The sequence below is a fragment of the Protopterus annectens genome, chromosome 2.part2 (assembly GCF_019279795.1).
Source record: "Protopterus annectens isolate FY-2018-M chromosome 2.part2, PAN1.0, whole genome shotgun sequence".
Classification (NCBI taxonomy): Eukaryota; Metazoa; Chordata; order Ceratodontiformes; family Protopteridae; genus Protopterus; species Protopterus annectens.
In genome coordinates this window covers 127,782,514-127,800,878 of record NC_056730.1, presented here as the reverse complement: position 1 = coordinate 127,800,878, position 18,365 = coordinate 127,782,514, and positions in this window count along the sequence as shown.

Genomic DNA, 18,365 nt, shown 5'->3' with positions numbered 1-18,365 from the left:
ACAAAAAATCTTAATTTATCTATTGTCTATATGAAAAGGAAATATATTATATAACATTACCAAGTAGATTAAAATTAACATACAAAGTTAGTCTGTACAAAACAGTTATAGAAATATATTAAGATATGTGGTTATAATCTTACATATTACTAATTGAAACAGAATAAAAATATGTACAGAAATCCTGGAACTGGAATGTAGATAATCAGATAGAACCAAAAATGACCAGGTAGCTAAGACTTGGAAATTATTTATTATTCACACCATGGTTAAGCACTTTCATCTGTAAAAAATAACTTCAGAACCATGAATGAATCAAAGAAACAGAGACTCACTATGTGACTCATCAAAGTTTCAAGCAATAACACACCCCACAAAAAAAAAAAAAAACAATCACAAGTAAGCATAGTGAAAAAGTCCACCAAAATATTTAAAGGGACATAGCCAAAACACTGTAGATCACATAGAATGTTGAACATCATGTTTTCAGTTTATTTTACAATCGTGGAGTATAAATTCAGTTTATTTTACACCGTGGAGGTCTCCATTTGTCTTAGCATGCAATTTCAATTCAATTGAGATGGGAATAGCTTCATTAAGACCTGGATAATTCACAGCATCCAAATGAATTTGCCAGAACTTCTGTCGATGTAAAAGCTAGTTCTGTCAGTCCCCTGAATGTACAGCAGAATCAATCTGTTCAAGCACCATGAATTTAAACTTTCTAAACCCAACACATACAGAAACATGTCTAGCAAGTGCACTCTTGTTATCCATTCATTAACTTTGATTCATTCATGGTTCTGAAGTTATCTTTTACAGATGAAAGTGCTTAACCATGGGTTGAATAATAAAAAAGTTCGTAGTCTTAGCTAATGAGTTATATGAACTAACCTATGACCTATGAACAGCAAGTGCACTCTTGTTATCCATTTTAGCAGTGCTATACTGGTATTGGTAATTTTTTTTATTAAGTGCATTCTTAATCTTGCCAATGTAAAAGGCAGAACAGGAGCAGCATCTCATCAGGTACACAACTCTCTCAGTTAAATTTCCCTTGTGCATTCATTTTCAATATTTTTTCAAGACGTGTACCCCCTAAATTAGTGTTAATAAAGGGACATTGATGGCAATGGCCACATTTAGATGTCATCAATAAATTATGCTGAGATATTTTGGCTAGTTTCTCTAAAATCCTGTTAATGTTGGCTTTATTCTTGAAGGTAAAAGTAGGGGGACCTTCAAAAACCCTTCAAATCATCATTGCACAGAAGAATAGACCATTTTTTTATGTAGAATTTTTTGTACGTCATTCACATCTGATGAATAATGCAAAACCATATTGAAATAATGACAGAAACTGTGGTTTAGATCAGAACTCATACCTTTCTTACAAGTGTTGAACTTGTAATTCTGCAAACCCTAACATATGCAGAGGTGCTTACATATAACTTACCCAAACCTCAAAGGTGCAGTCCTCAGAAACTCTGCACGCACACAAATAAGACAATTCCCATCACAACACATAAAACCACATCTCATTATGTCTCAGCTGTCAAGCTCATAAGGTGAAACATTCTGTAATCCAATATTCTGGTCATAGGAGACTCCATTGTGAGATACACGGATGTCCCTCTTACCAGGCTGGATAAGGGGAAGGTTACAATTAGTTGCCTGTCAAGGGCCAGGATTCACCAGATCATTCAAGCACTCAGGTCACTTACCCTTAAGTATCAGTATGACTCAGTCATAGTCCATGTGATCGTGAATGACCAGAGATGTACCTCCTTGCACTTTATGAAGAGAGACATGATTGCACTTTCAGAATATGTGTCACAGACAGGTATGAGCCTAGCATTGAGCGGCATTCTACTGTCCTCAAAGGTGATGCCACAATACCAGCAGAAAATGATAGTCTTTAACAATTGGCCTAGCTACTGGCATCATTCAAAAGGGGTCCAATACTTGTCAGCCTGGGAGGACATAGTTGAAAGCCATGGTGCTTTGCCAAGGATGGTCTTCACCTGTCACCTCTCAGCTTTTGTATATTGACCAAAACATTATCCACCCCTGCAGTGCCTTTTTTAGGCATTGCCAAGCAGACAAACCTTCCAAAATAATAAAAGCTACTAAGGACAACCTAATTGTGTTACTGCTTAGTGCTAGGAGTCTCAACAAGAAACTGCACTCCTTGGAAGCTCTCCTCACCCTGGAGAATGTTGACATCTGTGCAGTTACTCAAACATGGTTCAAAGCCATGGAAAGCACTCCAGCAGTACATGGATATAATACCTTTCTTATGTTCCAACCACCCACTGAACCTGAAAGGGCAAAAGTTGGAGGTATATCTATTTACATAAAGATAAGCACACATCAAGGCTGGTCAAACAATATGACATGCTCGAGCTACTCCATGTCCAACTAGCCATGAGAAAAAGCCATTACCATATTCTTGCTAGATACAGGTCCCCCACCATGAACAAGGAAACCTATATATCATACCTGAAGTTACTAGAATCACTCACCATCCAGCCTGATAGTATACTCATGGGTGATTTTAACCACCCCTCTGTTAATTGAGAGGCATACACAACCACTAACATGCAGGCCCAAAGATTTCTTGACTTTGTAAATTCAAATGCCATGGAGCAGCTAGTCTGCACTCCCACTATATCCTAGATCTAGTACTCACAAATAGAAATAGCTGCACATACCATAGTGTGATGTCCCCACTGGTAAAATCAGATCACAAAGAGGTCTCCCTTGAAATATAGGTAAAACTAGTCCCCCCACCTAACCCCAAAAACTTTAAAAACTTCTCTAAGGTAAATTTCCCCCTTTAAAGGATGGCATAACTAGTTTCCATGCTCCCCCAAATAATAGCTCTCAGTCTCTTGGTACAAAAAATCTGGACAAAGCCAAAATATGTGGGGGGGAAAAACCACACAAATAGGGACATATTTTAAATATTGCTCTTATAAGCTTAGAAATTTGCTAGAATAAAAGGTTGTGTGGTTCCATGCATTTTCTGGAGGATATAAAGTCTGAAACACAAATGCTTGTCATTTTTTAGTGAATTCAGTCTTTACCAATTCACCACAAAAAATAACAGATTTAACAAGGCACATACCAAAAATATTAGGCAAAAATCTGGACATTCTGTAAAAATCTGGACAGTTGGGAGGTATGCCCCAAATACAGAAAGCACAGAAGCCTATGCAGCGACATACACAAAAGCCCTGTATGATCATATAAACAACTGTATATAAATAGCAGTACCAAAGTGAAATAAACCCAGGTCAAACTACCAAAACAAGCCACCCTGGTTGACCCCTGGTATTAACAGGTTTTACAACAAAAGAAATAAAATCCTGTTCAGAAGAAAGAGGGAATGTGCACAACAGAGCAAAAAAGTCCCTCATTAGTCTAAACAAGTGAATCAGAGAACTAGCAAGTCTTTGAAAAGCAGACTTTGAGCTAAAAATAGCCCCTAAAGCTAAGGATAACCTCAACACATTTTTCAGTTATGCCTATAAGCTTAAGGGCAACACTCAACAATGTGCAGAATTAGCTGTAGATTGCATCACCTATACTCAGTTAGAAGATATAGCAAATCCGCTGGCTGACAAATTAATCTCAAATTTCAGTTCCCCATCACATCCAGTCCTCCCCAAAGAAATACCCTACACCACTGTACCACCAATTATCACCAAAGAACAGGTTGCCACTGCACTGTCTAAAGCTAAAAACATGGCTTCAATGGGGCCTGACAACACCAGGTTGCCTCTTAAACAGCTTAAATCAGGACTTATCAGGCCCATTAGGATCTCTGTTTAACCACAATTTCTGGACTGGCTTTGTTATGATAGAGTAGAAGGCAACAGCAGTCACCCATCTGCATAAAGGGGGACCAACTACTGACCTGGGAAATTATAGACCCATAAGCTTGACAAATCTTATATGCAAGGCTATGGAAAGAATAATCATGTACCTGATAAATAATGATATAGAAAACCTCCAAATGCAGAATCCCACCAAATTCAGCTCTGTCAAGGGCATGAATCTGGTGGATGTCTTTGAGAAAGTCATTAAGGTCATGGTTGAGGGTAAAACAGTACATAGCATCTACTTTGACCTGGCTAAGGCATTTGACACAATTCTCCACTCAGGTATTATAAATAAACTCACAAAACATGGCATGAATCCCTATGTCATCAGATGGATAGTCAGTTGGCTCACGGACAGAGCACATTTGGTTAAAGTAGATGAATCCAGATCCAGCAAGAGGCCAGTTACAAGTGGTGTACTACAGGGCTCAGTGCTGGGACTAATCCTGTTTGAAATATACTTATCTGAAGCCAAGGCTATATGTGGAAGGCATCTAGATGACATAGTTTAACAATGAATACAAGCCAGGGGCAATCACTGAATCTCCCAGCAATGCAGATATCCATCAGGAGGGTCTAGATCAGACAATCGATTGACAGCAGAATCATGGCCTAACACTTAATGTGAAAAAAATGTATTGTCATACCCTTTGGGAAGTCAAATACCTCTGCAAATTACAACATTAATAGCACACCTGTAAGAGTAGATATAGAGGAGAGATCTATGTACATATATACATAGTAGCCTGAACTTTGAGCGCCATGTGTCCATGGTGGCGAGAAACTCTTCTGTGGCACAACTTGTAAGTAAACGTATGACATCCTGATCCAAGGAAATTACAGTCCTGCTGTGCTCAGTCCTCATTAGACCAATAACGGAGTACAATGGGGAATTTGGCATGTACTTGACTAGGCACTTACAGCAGCTATATCAACTTCAGAAGTTCTCACAAAGAAAACACAAGGTGTAAACAGCATGTCTTATGTTGATAGACTAAAATCCCTATCACTTTACTCTGTTTCCTACCGACGATTAAGGTGTGACCTATGCCTGACTTAAAATCCAGCACTGATGGAGCTGCTGCACATCCACAAGTCAAACAGCATGAGGGTCACTCGATCTAGGGATCCAAACTTAGTCATCAACTCAAACAAAACATGCTGGACAGACAGATATGTGTCTCACAGATTGCCCCTTCTTTGGAACAGGCTTCCTATTCACATGGGCACAGCTCTTCCCTGGCTCTCTGCAAATGCAGTTTGGATCAATGGATGGGGAAATCACACATTCACAGCTGGGTATAGTGCCTGTGTCCCTTATGGACAGAGGCAGTTTGTAAGATACTCAAGACATAGGCACAAATCCATCCCATTCTCTTGTTCCTAGAGGCCCTATATTGACTAAAATCAGTTTATACTTCCAATGCTTATAAGGGCTTTTAAGCCATTAGCCTAGTAATTTCCTATGAAACTATGATAAAATCCCTCGCTGCTTTACATAATCATATGCATGTGTAGCTGTGAGAGTACAACATTTGTCTTCATGTTAAACTGAGTACCTCTAATACACAAATGTATACTAACCATAGCCTTCACTTGCTTTCTATAGCATATATTCAGTGTTCTGGCTATTTTTTATGGAATTGCTTGAAATTGTACATTGTGCTGTTTATTTTCTGAAATCAGGCCTTTCTTAGAGGTGTTCCCTGAAAATGCACAGTGAGACCTCCTTCCTAACAAATGACAATTGTCTTCCTGATTAGAGGCTGGATGCATATTAAATACCAATAAAGAGGCAGACAATAAGACCTTATTTAATGTGAACCAGTGAAACAATGAGAATGCACTAAAGACAACTACACCTAAAGAAGGCCAATAAGATACTGCCCCTTGATCCACTAAGAGTTTCTTGTTAAAATCATCAACATTTATTTATTTATTTGATTTGTTAACCAGATGTGTGCACTGGTCCAAGGACCCTTTTCAGTCGTGGCCTGGGTCATAAAGCAAAAAGAGATAAAGTAATAGGTAATAAAACAGATATTCTAGTAGGCAATTAAAACAGGCATTGTAACATATGACAGACACAGTTACACTTATATAAACATTGATAAATATACTTTGATTGTGTAAATGCATCCACCATAAATCCAAGAAAAGATATTAAAAAAAAAAATATATATATATATATATATATATATATAAATGTTTACTGTCAAAATCCTGAAATGCAGAACATTTTTGCATTAAAAGAATGAAAAAAAATGTTGAAAATGAAAATAAAATTTGGCCAGAATGTCGAATGTGATAAACATGATGATAGACATTCGATATGCCTGACTTCTGGTTTCAAAAGTCATGGGTCCTTTTATGTTTTAGCAGGGGAGCAAGCCTCCCTGCACCCTCCACACTCCCTGCTTATATATACTAACACCAGATCACAGTACAGTGAGGAAAAGGGTAAATTACCCGATCCACACTGTACCCTAATCTCCATTCAAAACATCAAGTTTATATTATCGAATGTATACCCACTTTCGCTAATATACACTAGACTACTTTCAGTTCTACATTATGACAGCTTAGAAACCATGCATTCGACTAAGCGGTATTCAACTAAGTGCTTTTCACATTTTGGCTCTTGCCGCTCCTATAGTGCCTTTTTTAGGCAAGGTTCAAATGACAAATTCACCACCATAACAGGAACAGGCAAGCAAAAACTGAGGGTAATGCTACTCAATGCTAGAAGTCTAAATCTCAAATGGCACTCACTTGAGGCACTCCTTAAAATGGAGAACATCAATGTCTGTGCAGTGACTGAGACCTGGTTCAAGGCTCCAGAGAGTACCCCTGCATTACCAGGCTATAACTCATACCACACTTTTCGGCCATCTAATCTGTACTGGAACACCAAAGGCAGAGGTGTGTCCATATTCATTAAGGATATCCACACCTCCAGGCTAGTTGCTCAGCATAATGCAGCTGAGGTTATCCAAGTGCAACTAACTCTAGGCAAAACTGCAATCCAAATTGTAGCTTGCTACAGATCCCCCACCATGCCCCAGGATTCCCACTCCTCTTTTCTTGATATACCGGAAAATATTAGGGTTCAACCAAACACCCTAATATTGGTTGATTTCAACTACCCCACCATTAACTGGGAAAACTACTCATGTACCAACACCTTCACTCAGCGCTTTCTGGAATTCATAAATTCCAATGCCCTGGATCAACTTATCCACACCCTCACCAGGGGCAACAATATCCTAGACTTAGTCATTACCAACATGAGTGACCAGTGTTCCACACCTGAAGTCAACTCCTCTTTGGTCAGATCCGACCATAAGCTAATCACCCTAGATATCCACATCTCGCCCCCACCCCCCATTAAGGAAACCATGGTAAAAAATTTCTCCAAAGCCAACTTCATGCTTCTTAAGACAGAAGTGGTGAACTTCATGACACCCACGCAGATGGACAATACAGTTATGACTGCTGAATCCTACACAAATGCACTCTATAAGCACTTACATGAGTGCATGGATCGTGCTATCTCAAACAGAACCAAGACACTATCCTCCAAAAAAGGAAGCCAATCTGGTGGTCCCCTGCCATAAACAAACTCTACAACAGAAGGAAAAAATTGTTGCAAAAGAGAGTAAAATCCCATGAGTGGAGGAGCTCCCTGGTCAGCCTCAGCAAGAAACTGCGATCCCTTATACGGTCCTCCAAAGCTAGCTATGAAAACAAGATTGCCACTGATTCTAAGGACAACCGCAAAGCATTCTATAGCTATGTCAAGAATCTCAATGGCAACACTCAGATCTGCTCTGAGTTACAGCACAATGGCACAAAAATTACAGAACCAACTGATATTGCCAACATCCTGGCAGATAGGTTCAGTGCTAACTTTACCCCCCTCTCACCCCCTAAAGGGCCCATATCTATACAGGAAGAATGCAGAGTCCCTGTAATCATAACTTTACAGGTAAAAGCAGCACTCTCTAAAGCCAAAACACAGCATTCATGGGACTGGACAACATCCCAGGCTGCGTTTTACACGAACTTCAGAATGAACTGGCACCCCATCTAAGCACCATGTTCAATCATAGCCTCACTTCAGGCTTTGTGCCCACTGAATGGTGCACAGCAACGGTTATCCAACTCCACAAAGGGGGAGTCACCACTGATCCTGGGAACTATCACCCTATTAGCCTGACGAGCCTGGTCTGCAAGACCATGGAACGTATCATCATGGAATTCATAAACAAAGACATTGGTAACCTTCAAACTCTGGACCCCACCCAGTTCAGGTTTGTGAAAGGCAGATCTTGCCTCCTGAACCTGGTCGACTTCTTTGAGGCAGTCAGCAAAGCCATAGATGAGGGTAAGGTGGTTCACACAGCCTATCTTGACCTCGCAAAGGCTTTCAACACCATCCCCCATTCTGGAATTATAGCTAAACTCACTAAACTAGGTATAAATCCCTATGTCACAAGATGGGATGCCAACTGGCTCACTGACAGATCCTACATTGCAAAAGTTGCAGACTCCAAATCTGACTTCAAACCAGTGACAAGTGGAGTACCACAGGGTTCAGTCCTGGGACCACTCCTGTTTGGTATCTACTTCTCTGAAGTACAGGCTAACACAGAAGGCCTCTGGCTAACGAAGGTCACAGATGACTGCAAACTAGGAGCTATGGTCAAGCCGCCAAATGATGTGGACATCCTACAGAAGGGCCTCACTGAGACAGATGCCTGGTGTCAGTGCCATGGCCTCAAGCTCAATGCCAAAAAGTGCATTGTTATCCCCTTTGGTAAAAACTCTGTACCCATGAAATACCACATAGGCGGCAGTCTTCTTAACACCAAATGTGTGATAAGAGACCTTGGGACCCAGGTGGATAGTAGTCTCTTCTTTGATAATCACATTGCCACAATAGTCAGGAAATTCTTCTATATGGCACACCTCATCACAAAAGGGTTTTCATCCAGGAAAAAAAGAGGTCATTGTTCCCCTCTACTCAACACTCATTAGACCCATTATAGAGTACAACACCCCTTTTGGAATGTACCTCACAAGACATCTGCAGCAGCTGGAAAGGCCACAGAAGTACCTCACAAAGAGAATTACTGGCCATACACAGATGCCCTACACTGAGCGTCTCAAAAAACTCCAGCGTTACTCTGTAGCATATCGCCTACTCCAAGGTGATCTCTGCCTAACATATAAAGCTATGTCAAACCCAGAGCTGTTGGACATGTTACACCTGAAGAAATCCCAATCCCTCCAAGCTACACACTCTAGGGTCCTAAACCTTGTTACCACAATAAACAGGACTTGCTGGAGGGAAAGATTCCTGTCCCAGAGACTTCCCATACTCTGGAACAAGCTACCCATCTATGTCAAGCAAAGTTCCTCATTAACACTCTTCAAGAAAAATCTTGAGGAATGGATGGGAAACAGGAAATACACCCCGGGGATCAATTCGGTGGCTCTGCTCGACAGGGGCACAGGAAATTAACTTTCTTGGGTTGGCATAAGCCAGGGAACTTTGTTGTCTAGGCTTACTTAGGCCCTTGGGCTGATAGCCTAGTACCTACTATGAACTTATATACATGTATTATGAAGGCTGCATTTTGCCAGTTTTATTGGTTTTGGTCAAGCTACAATATGTGGTAAAAATGATAGCATCAACAGGGCTGAGGCTGACAGCTACAGTCATGAATCCAGTTTTATACTGCATCTGTACACAGGGGAATACAGTAACTTGATTAGAAAGAGCTAGTTTAGTATTATATTATGCACTAAATGATGTCTAGAGAATGAGACTTGGGAGGTACTACAGAAATGGATTTCATTACACATCAATGGCATAGCAGGAGCTGTTATTAAAAGTTACTTATCTTAATTACTTGCAGATTAGCAGATGCTAATTATTCATATTTACAGAAACAAGATCACTTGAACTATTTCTGCAGATGAAAACTGAGGTGCATTCTGAATAGTGGGGATGTGTTAATATCTCATTTTGTTGTTGATATAGTATTTCAGTTAAATTATGAAATTTTGTAAAAAGCTGACCTTCACCAACTGATACTTTGTATGGGGCTCTGTGTAGCTAAATAATGCCTTCACTCCAAAAGGCATATGAATTGTACGATATGTTGTTGATTTTTGGGTGGGGAGAAAAATAATCACGCAAAAGGCTTATATAGCTGAAAGAATTCATACACCTGCTGTTACAGGAGACATTTGGCATTTGAGATGGTGGTGCACTTGAGTTGATCTCGGTTGGCCAGACTGATAAATCTTAATTTTTATTTATTTTTTATTTTTTGGAGAATTCTTGCTCTCTGTTGAAGATTAATGGTGATCATTGGCAGTCCATATTTGAGTCTTGGGATGTGTGTTGAGTGTTATAGCTCATATAGCATCTTGTGTCACCAGGTTTGATATCCTGTAAGGTTTTTAATTGGTGTGAGATGTTTTGTGATTGAATTTCAGTGTGAGCCTGAATGAAGAGTGTTTGGTCGTTATATTTCTTGTGAGAATACAGGAAGGGTTATGTTGTAAAAAATCATCTGTGTTAAAGGGAAGAAGGTGTTGTAGTCTTTTGAAAGAGCCAAACAGCATTACTGTTGCTTCTTGTGAATTCACAACCAGTTAATATGACGATACCAAGTTTCAGAGCAGGTAGTCTGTGGGCTCTTGTAGTATTAATATTCCCTTTGCACAACAATATGTTTAAGCCGGGTAGTGCTCAGGGAAGATTGCTAATAGAAAAGGGAAAAAGTGTGTGTGTGTGTGGGGGGGACTTAAGTCTTAGGGGATCATTTGGTAAAGGAAGCAGTTCTGGTTTGAAGTGAAAGTAAATGTTCTGTTATTTACATTTTTAGCTGTTGTTATGAAAGATCACAGTAATGACGTTTTTCTATAAGAAGTTCATAACTGACATTGCACAACATCTTTTACTTATGTCAAAGAAAGTATGTAAGTAACTACACCTTTTTGAATACTTGTGGTTATTTTGTCAGTATGATATTAAACTTGGCACAGAACATATGTTGCTTGTCAGTGAAAAATACCATACAATTGAATATACTCCAGCATCTGTTTATACATTATCATTTCAATTATTTTGGCATGAGAGGAAACATATGAGAGACTGGGTGAAAATTGTTAGGATTTGTGGAGTGTGTTACCTTGGGGAGGCAGATAATGAATGAATGTTTAAAATTATATGGAATGTTTTTTTTTGTCAAAGATAGATTAAATAGATGTGCTATAGTTTTACAGAAGAAGTTAAAGTCAATTTGCAATACCTTAGAATGTAAAATATAGCATACAGGTTTGAAGGGGAAATCAATGTCAAGATATTCTCATAATATAGTTAAGGAAATTTGTAAAAAGTCGAATGGTGGTGCAGCAGTTAGCGTTGCCGCCTCACAGCAAGAGGTTCTCCGGTTCGATCCTCAACTGGGGTGCCTTCTGTGCAGAGTCTGCATGTCCTCCCTGTGGTCGTGTGGGTTTTCTCCGGGTGCTCCAGTTTCCTTCCAAAGACATGTTTTAGGTGGATTGGACACTCTAAATTTGCCCTAGGTGTGAGTGTGTGCCTTCTGTGGAAGGTTCGGCACCAGACTGGCAACTCGACACTGTAAAACTCCACTGCCAGTCTTGAGTGGACAGGTGATCTGCTGTGGCGACCCCTAACTGGGAAAAATCCAGAAGAATGGTGTTTTTACAGGTAAATTGTGAAATGAGGGGCTAGAGTTAGCTTACTAAGCATTCCTAGAGTACTTTAATTTATATTAGACTGTTACTATGATTGTTTCAAATTGCATTGCTGTAACCCATTGCCTTATTGTACTTTGAATTTGTAATGTCATTCTACCTGTCACTGCTTGTTGTACCTGCATTTGGTCTTATTTGATTAGTTTTTTATCATGGTAAACAATATGCATAAAACTTGCATTCAGACTGTGGTATTAAGGCTGATATTCTTTAGCTGATTAAGGAAATCTTTGTTGAGTTTTTATTAATCATAAATCTTTATATTATGTCAGTATATAGATTGTATTATTATTTAGAATAATTACGATTGTACATTCTTTTGCAGCTTCTAAAGCAGATTATTTTTGGCTGGTACAGATCCTTGCCTCTGTTGTTAGATGCTAAAATTTTTGGAATTTCTTGTTGTCTCTGGTATCCATTTTCCAGTAGTTCCATATTTTCCCTCTTTTATTTGTTTTCTTTTCGCATCTGTAATTCATGTGTGGTTTTTGCTGTGCTATCATCTATTAGGAATAGTAAATTAAAAACAGTCGATGGGACAAAAATGATGTCATTGGAAGAGTAAAGGGGAGTCTAGTCAACATTACTAAGCTCTTTTATAGGATCTTGTTCTAAAGAGTCAAGAATGGTGTACATTATTAACATAGTGGAGGGTTACTACCTTAAAGGACTGCTGGAATAACTGGGTAAAGTTTACTTAGTGACTGTGGCAATATTTTTTGAAAAATAAGCACATTTGCTGTGTTAGTAATAATATTAAATTTGGAAATGTTTCAATTTGCAGGATTAGATTTGATCTGTGCTTTGCAACTTGTTATGCAGTTGCATAAAGATTCAAAGTAAAAGATAAAACTCGATTCATTGTAGTTTTCTGCTGAATAAATAAAGGGAAGCTAAGAATCCTACTACAAGTGCATCTGATGTTGAAATAATACTGGTAGTTGGCCATAAATGATAATGTAAGACTGCCATATGCTGGATCATACCTTTTGAGAAACATGGTTGTTAGCAATCAATGAATTGATGTTGAATTGATATGGGGGGATCACTAAATAACGGTTAGAATGGCTAGAATATTTTCATAGGATATCTGAAACTATGGAGAAACAATGACAGGGCTTTTAAATGTAAACCTTACTTTAGGAAATAATCCCTCAATACACCAAATAGTTTTCTTTTGTGTGTGTGTTTGTGTCTATGCATATGTATATGCATACTTTGTGTGTGTGTGTGTGTGTGTGTGTGTGTGTGTGTGTGTGTGTGTGTGTGTGTGTGTGTGTGTGTGTACCTATTTGTTTATGAGACATTCAGTAATGTTATTCACATTTTTAATTACATGCTTTTGTATGTATTTGCACTATTATAACAGGTATAAGCACACATCTTAATTTGGTCATGCCTTTCTTTCAGTATACAACTTTAGTCTATATTTATTTTTGATAAAGTGTACATTCAGTATTTCATGTTACTCCCTGTAGTATAATACATATCCAGGAAATCCAATTAACACACCATCTAATAAATTACAACCCAGAAGGTATTTATTTCATATCTGCTTTAATACATTACATTGACACAATCCATTTTGGGCCATCACTTTTGTTAGCTTCCAAAATACAGCTCTTGAGGTAAGAAGCTTCACTGAGCTCATAAGCATTCACAGAAGCATTCACAGAATGGTTGTGACTCAAAAATAGCATCTTGCTCTGAGTGTAAACTAGTTTAGAATCCATGAGCTTGTTTCATTTATTGCCCCATTTGCCCTATAGCCCCCTTACTTACTGGATTATATGACTAAATTTACCCCCTCACAATTTTGCCAGCAAATTTCTTTTGTGTTTTTTCTCCCTCCTTTCTGGTTCATTACCAGCCTTTTGTATGTCTCAGTACTGCACAAGACAACACTGAGTTTTAAAAGAGGTTATATAGTGTAGTGGTTATTGCATCTGCTTTATACACAGTAGGGTCTGGGTTCAATCCCCAATACAATCATTATGCCTGGGTACCAGCAAAAAAAGGGTCTCTGGACCATTCCACCTACCTGCTTACCAAATAGTAAATAAATAAATAAGTTCAATATCTATCACTTTGCAGTAGTCCTTTTAATCTAAATCTGTAGCAGTATAAAACATTTTTAAACACAGATTCAAATCAATGTGTCTCCACCATACCATTCCAAATGTGGCAGACTTATTACACTTTGGAATTTCTTTGCCATGCATGTTTTCCCACATTCGCAATACATGTTCCCACAACCACTTGATCTCACAAAACTTTTAAGATACATTCAGCATTCCTTCCTCCTTTTTCTACATGCCCCATCTTGTGGCAGGGTCATATATCATGCATGCATGTATCAGTTTTATTGCATGATCATAAACCCTCACTAGGGGATGTAATGAGTTTATTCCATCCCACGACTTTTCTTATTCTTCATTAGGTTACACTACACTCTTAATGTTTCCCCACTTTGACAATAATCTCTTAACCCCTTATGTTTAGTTTTTACTTCAAAATGTCCTTGCATGTTTCAGCACCGTGTTTTCATTCAGTGTAATCCCATTTTTTATCATTTTTTCTTGTATGCTGTGTTCATTTTCTGTTTTTCTTTCTTGGTTTGCACTTTTTTCTTCTGATGGCAAGCCACTTCATTAATTTCTTTTCTATTGCCTATCCTCAAACTGAATTCACTTCTGATTAAAGCAGAGTCCTCAGTGTGTCCATCTTTCCTTTACCTACTATACTTAATATTCCTTATACTTTTTATTCCAGATTTTTTCTGGTCATTCCATTAAAGCATAACTCCACTATCTGCAACTTTCTCTTACTCCAAATCTCATATTTATCTTTACATACCCTTCCAACTCCATTGTTTCCTTATACATATCTCTTCTAATCAGGCCAAAAAATTATTGCTGGATCCCCGTTTTCCTTCCTGATTTTTTTCTCCTTTTTCTCTATCCCATATATATTTTTTCTAACATTTCTCACACCATCATAATTCAGCCTACTTTTATAGCTATACGGTAACGATACAGGTTTGTTTTTTTCTAACCACTTTCTTCTCTTTTTTCCATAAACTTTTCCTTCCCTTTTCTACTTTTTTCTTTTTTAAATAAAATTGTCCCATTTCCCCTGCTATTTTTGTAGACACTCTATGCTTCCTTTAATAAAACATACCTGATAACATAGACTGTGTGGGAGAAGGATCATTAAAAGTGGATGAATTCTCACTATAAATGAATTCTTCGTCTTTGGCCACTGTCTGTTTATCTACAAAGAATTTCAGGTCATGGCTCAGCTTATCATTTATCCTTTTGGCAGTGTCTTCCCAAGTTTTGAAACTTTCAGTACCAAATATTTTACCCTACATCCCTTTACCCAGTCCTTCAGAACTAGGTCTTGTATGTTCCTTCTTCATTATTTGTACCATTCAGTCCCATTTGTTATCCTAGGTGTTATCAACACCTGTTGAACAGCTATGACACTGTCAAAGGAACTAAAACAGATGGCTGACATCAACATGCCATAGTTTACAAGCATCCTGACCCCCTGTGTCTTTCCTTCATCATATAAACTAGCCCTAAATTTTTTATTCCACCTTCACTTTTTTGTTTAGGGATCCACTTGTCAAAACTCTTTTTGTGGAGTTTTTGCCTACTGCTTCTATCTAGTCCCTAAAGTTTTTTCTCCAGTCTTCACTTCTGTTAAATTCTTAAACAGGAAATTCCATTCAACAGAATCAAATGCCTTCTTGATATACAAATGTTACTCCTCCCTTGCTGACACTCCACTGATGATGTCCCTATAACTACCATATTTACTCTGCCACTCCTCATTAACTTCAATGGCATTCAGTAAGAAATGAAATCTGTAGATCCCTCATTTGTCCTGATCAAATTTTTTGTTGACAATGTCACTATGATTCAAAGGATGATCTCAGTAAATTTTCATGTTGGTGGACCCCAGTGGATATATGTCATGGTGGATCTGCTAAGAGCTTAACTCCTGCCTTTTAAAATTCAGCAAGACATGCATCTTCCCAGCTGATTTTCCTTACTTCATTAAATTAAACTTTCAAAAGTTCATCACCTTCTTTCAGAATAATGTCAACATGCAGTATACTCTTATATGGCTTACCAACTTTATTTCTGGTCTGTCTGTTTTTAATTTAGACATATATTCATTGGTAGAGAAAGTTTTCATAATTTTCTGCAGCTCTTGTAGGTTGTTGTGCAAACTCCATTTCCCTGTCAGTCCTAGAATTTGAATTTCCCTTGTTGAATCTTTCATTCTACATTCCAGTAATTTAACAAATTTTATTTCTTTAAACTCACCAGAATTCTTTTGTTCCTTTTCACAGTGTTGCTTCTGTTCTTTCTTCCACTACTTTGGCTTTTTAAGATCTTTTCCTCTTATTATTTCGCATGTCATGTTTTTAGCTCTTATAACCAATTGCTTCTGCTTTGCAAATCCTTTCACACTGTTTTCGTTTCATCTGACCATATTTCACCCATTCTTATTTTGCCTTGTTATTTGTCATTAAGATCCTTTTTACTACTTATTACTTTTTCATTTATTGCTTTCTGTTCTCACTTGACCAGATCCACTCCAGTTTTACCAGTTTTCTCTCTGCATTTGCTCCATTTCTTCAGGCTGTACTTTATTTAAAGCATGTGAATAATAACATCAGTTTACAGAGAGTATGTATCCTCAGTAGAAAATGCGTCACTCCTGTAGAGTTGATATTGCTTGGGCAGACATTACTTCCTCAGATGATTTTTGTTGCTGATATTAAGCCTGCCCTGCATCCTACTCTCCAACTATTCCATTATCTCCTTACAGAACTTATTATCCAGTTCATCAATTATTTTTTATGTCAACGTGCTATGAAAGGCTTATTTGTATAGTTTATCCCTCTTATATCCTTTCAAATTCTACTGACCTCCATAGTATTAATCATTTTATAGTTTAAAAATACAGCCATGGCCTCGGTGAAACACTGTGCAAATAACTTATTCCAGGTTCCTTTGTTATTAATAGGATCTCATTATTCTTATTAATGTTTATTGCCTATGAAGCCATTTCATAAGCACTAGGTGCCTCCATTTTTTTCATCAGTTATCCCTGTCATAAGAAAACAAATGTGTTGTTTACCATTGGAAACTATCTTTACACATTAGGATTTTACCCATCTATTCCCTTCTCTCTTTTGGTATTTTTATAGTCTTTTTGGCCATCTTTAACTTCTTTCAGTCATTTTTTTATCTGATGTTGTCAGTTTTCATTCTATCTGATGTTGTCAGTTTTCATTCTATCTGTAACTGATGGGTTTGAATCCAATCCCTTGGATCTGACTCAGCTTTTGCTAAAGCTCTTGTCAACCAAAAACTCTCAAGCTTCTCCCTTACCCATAATGCACTAACTCCAAGTACCTCAGATCTCATTCGCCATTTTATGCAAAAGACTTGGTGACCATTACTCCCGAGCAGATAAGTGTTTTAAGCTTGTGAATTTATTTAATTTCTTAACAAATCTTCTAATTTCTTAGGTTCCTTTAATCCCTTATCTTCTAGCTTTAACTTGTTACCTTTTTACTGGTTAAAATATCTTTCTGTTTTATTTCTTCCTTCCGTACATTCTGTACCTTTAAATACTCTAGTTAGTGTTCTTTCCCTTTTTCTGCACTTTTAATGTAGATTCTTTATTACCATTGTTGGTAATCTCTGTACCAATCGTATCTATTTGCAAAAAAAAAAAACTGCTATCTTTGTTAACTCCAGTTGTTTCCTGTTAAATTCTGTTTTTGTTGCGACATTGACAGAGAAAGAGAAAGGCCTTCTAGGTTAAAAAATGTCTCAAGTGTGGACAGAAAATCTTGTTATCTGATGCCCACACTTTATGTGTATACTGCTTTGGACCTCTTCATTTACAAAAGGAATGCACTATTTGTCACGGGTTTAATCCCAGAACCCTCGTTGAAAGAAAAACTTGATTCTGAAAGGGTTGCTTCCTTCCTCCTTTGGAGAGGCTTTATCTTGTGCTTGTCACTTAAAAAATCGAAGAAGTCTAAAAACCATTCTCTGAGTACTTCTTCTTCTTCCTCCAAGGCATCAGAGCAATTGAGGAAAGAACCTCAGTCCATGCCTCTCAACCACTTAGAACAAGAAATCTGGACAAAGCCATAAATAATGGAGGAACAAAGGCCCAAATAATAAGGACATTTTTTTAAATATTGCTTTTACAAACATAGAAAGATGATAAAATAAGAGGTTTTGCATTAGCATGCATTTTCTGAAGGGAATGAAGTCTGAAATTCACATGCCTGTCATTGTTTTCTGACTTCAGTTCTCAATGCTTTGCCAGTGATTTACCAAAAAAAAAAAAAAAAATGTTATGAGGGCTTACCAAAAATATGAGCAAAAATCTATACAGTGGGGAGGTATGCTTCAATTGTTTCTGACCTCTACATTGGATCCTAATAGGAACAAATTCTAAATTATCGGATTAGACCTCAACCTCTGATCAGAAACAGAGTAAAAGAGATTTATTGGATCCAAGGCAAAAGAAGAAAGAATTATCACATCTAACTTCTTTGGATCCACTAAAAAAGTCAAATGACTCTTCAAGCATTACTTACCTGCCAAGGACCAGATACTCCCCTTCTGTGGATCCAGTTCC